The following is a 9,045-nucleotide window of genomic DNA, read 5'->3' as shown; positions in this document are numbered from 1 at the left end:
AATTTAAACTGAAGTTAAGGCTCAATTCTTCCTCATTTTACAGGTGAATGTTTTGCATCAGTGAATAAATCCAACAGACTTTGGGTGGGTTGGCCAGAAAAATGTAGATGGGCTAAAGATAGAACTAACTTACACGGAAATTTGGCTTTAGACGAGTGAAAGCTGTATTGTCTCCTAGTATAAGATTGTTGACAAGCTCATCTATACCTAACTGACCGCAGGTTAGAATAATTCTGGTGGGTTTGTTTCATTGCTCAGTCACTACTCCGTGGGAACCTGATGCTGGCCATCAACAGGCACCACCCGAAAGACACTCTTCAGTGCTTTTGGAAAAAGCAGCGACAAAACCCACCAAAAATCAGTAGCTTGCATTGCAGATCCTTTTGAACTGGAAGAGACAGGGTGGGAGGAGAGACAGGAAGATCAACACATGGATAAGACAGTTTGAGTACAGTCTGGTAATAATACAGGAGAGTCTATGCAAAAGGTTCCTTCCCTTCGAATACTTTTCGAGCGTGTGTATGAGTGTGTGGCAGACGCGGCAGGTGGTGGGGAGCAGAGAGTCCACCCGGCGCGTTCCCCAGGCTGGAATGGTGCCTCTCCTCGCCCCTTGGAGTAGAAGGGAGCAGGGGAGAAGATGAGAGTAAGAGACAACAAGTTCCCTTGTGGCTGTGGATGGAGGAGGGGAAGGAGGGGAAACTGAGTCAGACTGCTGCTTTGTGCTTCCTGCAGCAGCACCTGCACATCACTCCGCAGTGGTAGCAGGCCCGAAGGGGCAGGTAACAGCACACACAAGGGGCCAAGAAAGACAAGGCATTAAGAGCCATCCAGCAGAGGCAAAAGTTCTCGTCGCTAGTGTCGCATGAGCAAGGGTCTGTATAGTTTCCCTCAGGATCTGACAACAAGTGATTGAGCATGCTGTCCACACGGCACGTACAGCTCACGTGGTAGACGCAAGTTCTCACGGAGTCGGGCGTGTCCTGACAGTGGCCCCTCCAGTTCTCCTCGAGGTTGAACATGTCGCCCTCCTCCTTCCTCCACTGGGACTTGCCCCGGGGGGCCTGCGTCTTGATCACACTGCCCCCGCGGTCTTTGAGGTCCTCGCCTAGGGCCTACCCACGTAGGGGTAGTTGTAGTCATGCTTGGGGACCTCGCCCTTGGCGAAGTGCACATAGGAGTCCGCGTCTTCTGAGGTGTCCAGGTACTTGGCTCTGATTGGCTCGTGCCTGTTGTCCTCACAGCCCGTCAGAAAGATCTTCTCCCTGGGGTTGATGCGCAAGATCTCCTCGTCGACGTCTGGGAAGCTCACCTGGTGGGTAGGGCCTCGGCATCCGCGGGTAGAGGTAATAATGGTCCGAGGGGTACGCGTCGAGAGTATAAATCCTCCAATGCTCACAGGATGTGGGAGAGAAGACTGTGCGAGTAGGCTGTTCCCTCTTCTGAGAAGAATCAGAAGAACTGTCCGTAGCTGGTGTAAAAACGTCATCATCGTCAAGCTCAGCTCCGTTATGAGTAGTGGAAGATGATGTAGTTGAACCTTCCCTAAGGTCTTTGATGGCTTTCCTCACTCGCCTGTCAAAGGCGCTCGCATCAGCAGGGCTTTGGAAAGTAAGTCTGAACCTCCTATTACCGACCTTCCAATGATGAAGTGTCGGATTGGCTTTGGTGTGGACCAAGTCCTTTCTTACATAGATAGCATTCAAGTATAACCAGTTTGTCTTTCTGCCGATCACCATGGATGAGAAAGCCACTTCCATTGCCTGCGGGGTGCATGACCTTCAGACCCCCACTCGACTGATCCCGCCTCCTTCCTGTGGGAACCATGCCCCGCTGGAGTCATCTCTGGTCATGGGCACAGCCTTGACAAGCACAATGTAGCTGTCATCGTCCGGGTGTGCTCTTCGGTCATTTTCTTGTTCACCTAGACGCCTATCCCTTCATCTTCCTGTGCGCTGTCCCCGCTTCTTCACATCTCCGAAGAGAGCCTGATTTAGTGGGGGTGAGGGGTGCTGGAGATGAAGGGCCGCCGCAGCAGAAAGGGAACCAGGGCAATTCCAGCGCGGGCGAGGCTTGAGGAAGGGTGCGGGCAACGCGAGGAGAGAGTGAGCGCCGTGGGCCCGGCGGGCGGGGGCTCCAGGCTTTGAGTGCGCGTAGGGCCGGAAGGGGACCTGGGACCGCGGTGGGGCAAAGCAGGAGAAAAACAAGCGCGCCCTGGAGCGGCGGGGCTGCTCCTGGGAGAAGGCGCAGGGCCGGCTGCCTGCCGGGTCTGGGTCCAGGCTCGCCCCCGGGGCTGGCCAATCACGATTCCGGGGAGCGGTGGGTGGCCGAGGGAGGTGCGCCTTGGAGGCAGTGCACGGCGCCCGTCGGAGCCCCATCTCTAGACTCAGCCGATTTACTCCATATTGGATTCTCTCCGCAGCCAACAGGAGATGGGAGTGGTTCTTCAGGCTACCCCTAAGCAAAACGCACCTACTGATTCTGATCAGTAGTTAAGATAATGAGGTATTTCTCACCATCATATTCTTTCTTTCTTTATCCTCATTTAAACAACAAGGTCACCCTGGCCAGTGCTGCCAAATGCACCAGATAAGGTAGACCAAGAAACAGTAGCTCATCCGGGGTAGGGTCGTTAAGAACACAACCTCAGACACTGTGAAGACTTTTTTCCATTGGAGATGCACGGTGCTATGAATCTACTTTGCCCTTAGCACTTTTCTTCTTCCTGGAGGAATTTCCCAAAGCTGGTGGTCTCAGCAGGCCCTGAGGAATGGGAAACCATCTGGGTGAGAAAAGACAGGCATGCAAGCTACTGACTGGACACTTTTAAACTGTGCAAGAGAGTTGAATGTGACATGGCCCTCATGAAGCATTCTATTACCACAAAATGGAATTTCCCATTGTACCGCAGTTAGAAAATCACCCTTTCCTCTGTATTCTGTTTCTTGCTCCCCGTGGGCTTACACCAGATATCAGTAGCTTAGGGCAGGGTATAAATTGCCTAAGTGCATGATTTGTTTGTGTTATTCTTCTATATTCTGAAGCTTTTAAATGAAAACAGGAGATAGAGGAAAAAATAAGTTATCATTTTAAATCTTATTCTTGAGAGACATAAAGCAACTTTGCAGAATGACAAAAATGTCCAGTACCTTAAAATAAACTTTCATTTGTAAGGCATGTACATTTACCAAAACTCATTATATAGTACATTTAGAATCTATACACATGTGACAATATAAACATACCTAGCTTCCATGAAAGTGCATCCTTAACAAAGGTTAAAATGGCAAATTTTATGTTATGTAAGTTTACCAACCATTTAAAAACTAGGTCTGTGTTTATCATTATATATAAATTTGTCTTAAAAGGAAGATTTTTAAAACCTTGAGTTGACCATCCAGAATCTAAGGGATTATATACTATCCACACCACCCCCACATCATGGTGTCAGGGATTTGCTCCTGGTAGGGTAGGTTTTTTTTGGGGGGGGGGGTGTTGTTTACCCATTTTACCACACACACCCCCATCACCCTGTGAATTCTGGCACTATTTTCCAATGAAGAACCACTTCAGGGACTAATCTGCCGCCCCTCTAGTGCTTTCCCTAAGGAGTGTGCACCTGCAGAAGTGGGTGCACCTCTGTCCACAGCCTGTTTAGGTGGCAAGCTGAGGACCCCAAACTGTGCTCAGGAGTGGCAAAGCTGCTGTCGGTTCAGAGGAAACTTCAGCTGGCAGGTGTGAGAGAGCCTGACAGTGAGCTACTGAAGGGTGACTTACAGTAACTGGTAAAGCCTTTTTTATTTTCTAAAACAAAGCCTTAGGAAAAAGAAATTGGTGTTTTTCTTTTTAAAGGTTTGCACAGTGAATACAAAAATGCCTTTGTGAGAGAGCATGCTTTCAACAGGGCTTCAAAACAGAGCTAAGGTAACTAGTTAACAGTCTCAGAGTAAATGAGCAAGTCTATCCAGGAAAAACATGTTTTAAATCTTATTTCATTTTTATTCAAATGCACTGATGTGTATTCAAGTGAAGGTGTGGGTATTTCTCAGATATAATTTCTGAAGACCTTACATTTATCAATTTTGATAGTATTGATCACAGTTTAAGCCAAATCTTTTTCTTACAAGAGTAGGATTGATTGAATCCCCTAAAATGACTTCCAGGATTGTATGCTTTGGCCTAGTATCTGGTCTATGTGTTCTAGAACTGATTGACATTCTTCACTGATATCATATTTTTTAAAAATCAGCCAATCAAAACAACTCACTTCTATGGAAAAGTAAAACTTTCACACTAAAAAAAAAATTTTATCTCTTGCTTGGTTCATCTAACATAATAAAGTTTAAATTCTCTGGCAAACACAAATCCTTTGAGAAAAAGTCAAATTATGACTGGAGCTCAAATCTCTTTTTTAAAGTAATTTTATTGGTACATTTTAGATATACAGTATAATAACATTCCTCTTCGGAAATCTGTACCTTTACATAATCTATTTTGGTTATTGTTTTCCCATTCTCCTGCCCTCCCTTCAACCCCTCCACCCCTCCCTATTTACAAAGGCTTTGTTTCCATTTTTTCATTTTCTCATATTAATTCCATTCCCTTCTTTCCTTTTCCCAATCCCTCCCTCTTTCCCTTCCCCTTTGGACCTTTTCTTCCTATTTCACAATATCTATTATGCCAATTGATCCTTATTTACACTTTCAGTTTCTCACACCAGAGAAAGTATTTGGTATTTACATGTCAGTCCTATTTATTTCACTTAAGAGTAATGTGCATCCTATAAATGTCTCTAATTTCTCATTCTTTATGCCTGAGTAGTACTTCATTTTATTTTGTAAAAACCCACATTTTCTTTATCCAGTTTCCAGTTGATGGGCAATTGGGCACATCTCTTGAATGACCAGTGATGTTGAACATTTTTTCATATGTTTATTTGCTATTTCTACTTCTTTGTCTGGAAATGTCTGTTCATTTCAGATGCCCATTTTTGGAATTGGTCTTTAAATTTGGGAGGTCTGATTTTTTTACATTCTTTATATATTCTAGAGAGTAGGCCTTTGTCTGAGGAAAGCTGGTAAAAAATTTTTCCCACACTGTGGATTGTCTCTTCACGCTGTTGGTGGTTTCTCTTGCTGTGAAGTAGCTTTTTAATAAGAAGAGATCCCACTTGTTGATTCTTTGTGCTAGTTCACATGCAACTGAGGTTTTCTTCATGAAATCTTTTTCTGCACCAATGTCTTCAAGAGTTCTTCCTAACCTCTCTTCCCGCAGTTTAGTGTTTCTGTTTTAATATTTAGATCATTAATCTATTTTTATTTTAGTTTAGCACATCTTGAGAGACACAGTTCTTTCTAGTTTTAATCTTTGGCAAGTTGAAACCCAATTTTCAAGCACCATTTAGTAAAGAGGCTATCTTTCTTCCAATGAGGGTGTTTGGATCCTTTGTCAAAGAGGAGGTGGCTGAGTGTGTCTGGAGTTGTTTCTGCATCTTCTAATAGGTTCCCCTGGTCCTCAGGTCTGTTTTGTTCCCAGTACCATGATGTTTTTATCACAGTGGCTTTGTAGGGCAGTTTTAAGTTGGGAATTGTGATTCCCTATAATTTGTCTTTGTTGCCTGGAATTGCTTTTGATATTCTAGGTCTCTTCTTATTCCAAATGAATTTTTGGATTGTTTTCTTAAGGTCTGTGAGGTATGCTGCTGGGATTTCATTTGGGATTGCATTGAATATATATAGAAGTTTTGGAAGTATGGCCATTTTCACTATATTGGTTCTTGGTATCCAGGAGCAAGGGATGTCTTTCCATTTTCTGATATGCTCTTCCATCTCTTTTTTCAGAGTGTTATAATTTTCAGAGTAGAGGTCTTTGATTTCTTTTGGTAGGTTGAGTCCTAGGTATTTCATTTTTTTGGATGCTATTGTGATGGGAGTTGTTTCTCCAGTTCCTTTTTTCAATGGGTCTGTTGTTCGTGTACAGGAATGTTATCGATTTTTGTGTGTTGACCTTGTATTCAGCTACTTTACTGAATCTGGTAATTAAGTCTATAAGACTTTTGGTGGAACTTTTGGGGTCTTCTATATAGAGTATCATGTTGTCTACAAATAATGATAGCTTCTTTGTTTCCTATCTTTATTCCTTTTATTTCTTTCTCTTATCTAATTGCTCTGGCTAATGTTTCCAAGACTATATTGAACAGGAGTGCTGATAGTGGACATCCTTGTCTTGTTCCTGATTTCAGTGTGAAGGATTTCAGATTTTGACCATTTAATATGTATTGGCTGTTGGTTTTTCATAGATGGTTTTTATCAGGTTGAGATAGAGACTGTCTATTCCAATTTTCTGTAGAGTTTTTATCATGAATGTGCATTGGATTTTGTCAAATGCTTTTTCCTGCATCTATTGAGATGATCATATGGTTTTTGTCCTTCGCTCTATTAATATAGTGTATTACATTTATTGATTTGCATATGTTGAATCATCCATGCATCCCTGGGATGAATATCACTTGGTCAGGGTGTATGATCTTCTTAATGATCTTCTGTATTCTGTTTACCAATACATTACGAAGGATTTTTGCATCTATGTTCATTAGTGAGATTGGCCTATAATTCTTTTTTCAGTTGGGTCTTTCTTTGCTTTGAGGATCAAGGTGATGCTTGCTTCCAGGAATGAATTCAGTAGTATTGCTTCCCTTTCAATTTCATTGAAGAGTTTAAACAGTAGTGGCAATAATTCTTCTCTAAACGTATTATAGAATTTAGCAGTGAAGCCATCAGAACCCAGGCTTTTCTTCATTGGTAAGTTTTTAATTATGTTTTCAATTTTATTGATTGATATTGGGTTGTTTAGAATTTTTAGGTCTTCTTCATTCAACTCTGGTAATTCATACGTATCTAGGAATTTGTCCATTTCTTGTGTATAGGTTCTTGAAGTAGGTATTGATGATCCTCTGGATTTCTGCTGGGTCCACTGTAATTTCACCCTTTTCATTTCTAATTGCATGGATTTGGGTCTTTTCTTTCCTTTTTTGGATAAGGTTGGTTAAGGGTTTGTCAATTTTGTTTATTCTTTCAAAGAATCAACTCTCGGCTTTATTGATTTTTTTGTATTGCTCTCTCAGTCTCCATTGCATTGATTTCTACTCTGATCTTTTTAATTTCCTCCCTTGTATGAGCTTTGGGTTTGTCCTGCTCTTCTTTTTCTAGAAGCTTGAGGTTGTGCATAAGGGTATGTATTTGAGCTCGCTCTGTTTTCCTAATACGAGTATTCACTGTTATGAATTTCCCTCGTAAGACTGCTTTCACTGTGTCCCATAGATTCCAATATGTTATATTGGCCTTGTTATTTAATTGTAGAAACTACCTCATTTCTTCTTTATTTTCCTCTGTGACCCATTGGTTATTCAGAAGTGTATTCAATCTCCATGTGTTTATTAAATTCTTGAACTTTCTTTTGTTATTGATCTCCAATTTCATCACATTATCATCTGATGATATACAGGGGATAACTTCAACTCCTTTGCACATACTTAAACATGTTCTATGAGCAAGTATGTGGTTTATTTTGGAGAACTACCTGTGTCCACCTGAAAAGAATGTGTATTTTGATTTTGTGGGGTGGAACACTCTGTAAACATCTGTTAAGTCCATTTGATCAACAATTTTATTGAGTTCTAGTATTTCATTGCTTATTTTTTGTCTAGTTGATCTAATTGTGACAGGGTATTGAGGTCCCCCACTACTATTGTATTAGGGCTTATTTGATTTTTCATGTCCATTAGTGTTTGTTTTATATAGTTGGGCGTGTGTGTGGTGCATATATATTTGTGTTTGTCATCTCTTCCTCTTGGAATTTTCTCTTTACAAGTATGTAGTGGCCTTCCTTGTCTCTCTTAATTAGTGTTGGTTTGAAATCCATTTGATCAGGAAAAAGTGTAGTGATTCCTGCTTTTTTTCAGGTTTCTGTTGCATGGAGTATTGTTTTCCACCCTTTAACTTTCAATCTATGTGTTTCTTTTTGAATTAAGTGCGTTTCTTGTATGCAGCATGTTGTTGGGTCTTACTTCTTGACCCATTCTGCCAGTCTATTTCTTTTGATTGGTGAATTGATACAATTAACATTGATGGTTATATCTGATATGTATTGACTTATCCTTGTCATGACTTTTTATTTTTGTTGGATTTTCCCCCTTTGCATTTAATTTCTTATCATGCCTAATGGATTCACTCTGCTGGGCTTCCTGGGGTTGTGATCCTCATTGTCTTTTTCTACGATATTGTTTAAAATTTTTTGGAGTGCTGGTTTGGTATTCGTGAAGTTTCTCATGTGCTCTACTTTCCTTTAAATCCTTGAACATATTTGCAAAAAATAATTTTTTTTAGGCAGGGTCTCATTTTTCAGTTGAGTCTGGCCCTGAACTATGTAGCCCAGGCTGACCTCAAACTCATAACAATCCTTCTGCCTCAGCCTCCCAAGTGCTTGGATTACAAGCATGTGCTGCCACACTTGGCTGCAAAAACTTTTTTCTTTTTTTTTTTTCTAGTTCTTTTATTGGTACATTTTAGGTACACAATTCCTTTACATTTATCATTGGGTGTTTGTACCTGTACATGATATATTTTGGTTTTTATTTTTTTCCCCATTACCTGTGCACACTTCACCCCCTTCACCCTTCCTTATTTACATAGATTTCATTTCCATTTTTTTTTCCTTTCTCATAGATTTTCCTTTCCCTGTTTTCCTTTCCCCTCCTGCTCCCTTCACTCCTTCATCTTTGGATCTTTTTTCCTATTTCAAATTATCAATTATTCACTTTAATCATTTTAACCCTTGTTTATACTATCAGTTTCTCACACTAGAGAAACTATTCAGTATTTACACGTGTGTCCTAATTATTTTACTTAAGAGTTTGGCCTCGATATGCATCCATTTAGCTATAAATGACTCCAGTTTTTCATTCTTTATGGCTGAGTAGTACTCCATTTAAAAAAAACACATTTTCTTTATCCAGTTTCCAGTTGATGGGCACGTGGGCTGCTTCCAAGC

The 9,045-nt window shown here is 41.2% G+C and overlaps 1 pseudogene; it reads right to left on the bottom strand.

Annotated features, from left to right (window-relative positions):
• Positions 1-242: 242 nt before the first annotated feature.
• LOC101703506 (sprouty-related, EVH1 domain-containing protein 2 pseudogene) lies at positions 243-1,931 on the bottom strand (annotated as a pseudogene).
• Between the last annotated feature and the right edge of the window lie 7,114 nt (positions 1,932-9,045).

This window comes from Heterocephalus glaber, unplaced genomic scaffold, assembly GCF_053883595.1.
Source record: "Heterocephalus glaber isolate CG9 unplaced genomic scaffold, H.glaber_assembly_v1.0 deba00001472, whole genome shotgun sequence".
Taxonomy (NCBI): Eukaryota; Metazoa; Chordata; class Mammalia; order Rodentia; family Bathyergidae; genus Heterocephalus; species Heterocephalus glaber.
The sequence above is the reverse complement of the archived record's forward strand: the minus strand, read 5'-3'. Positions and strand labels throughout refer to the sequence as shown.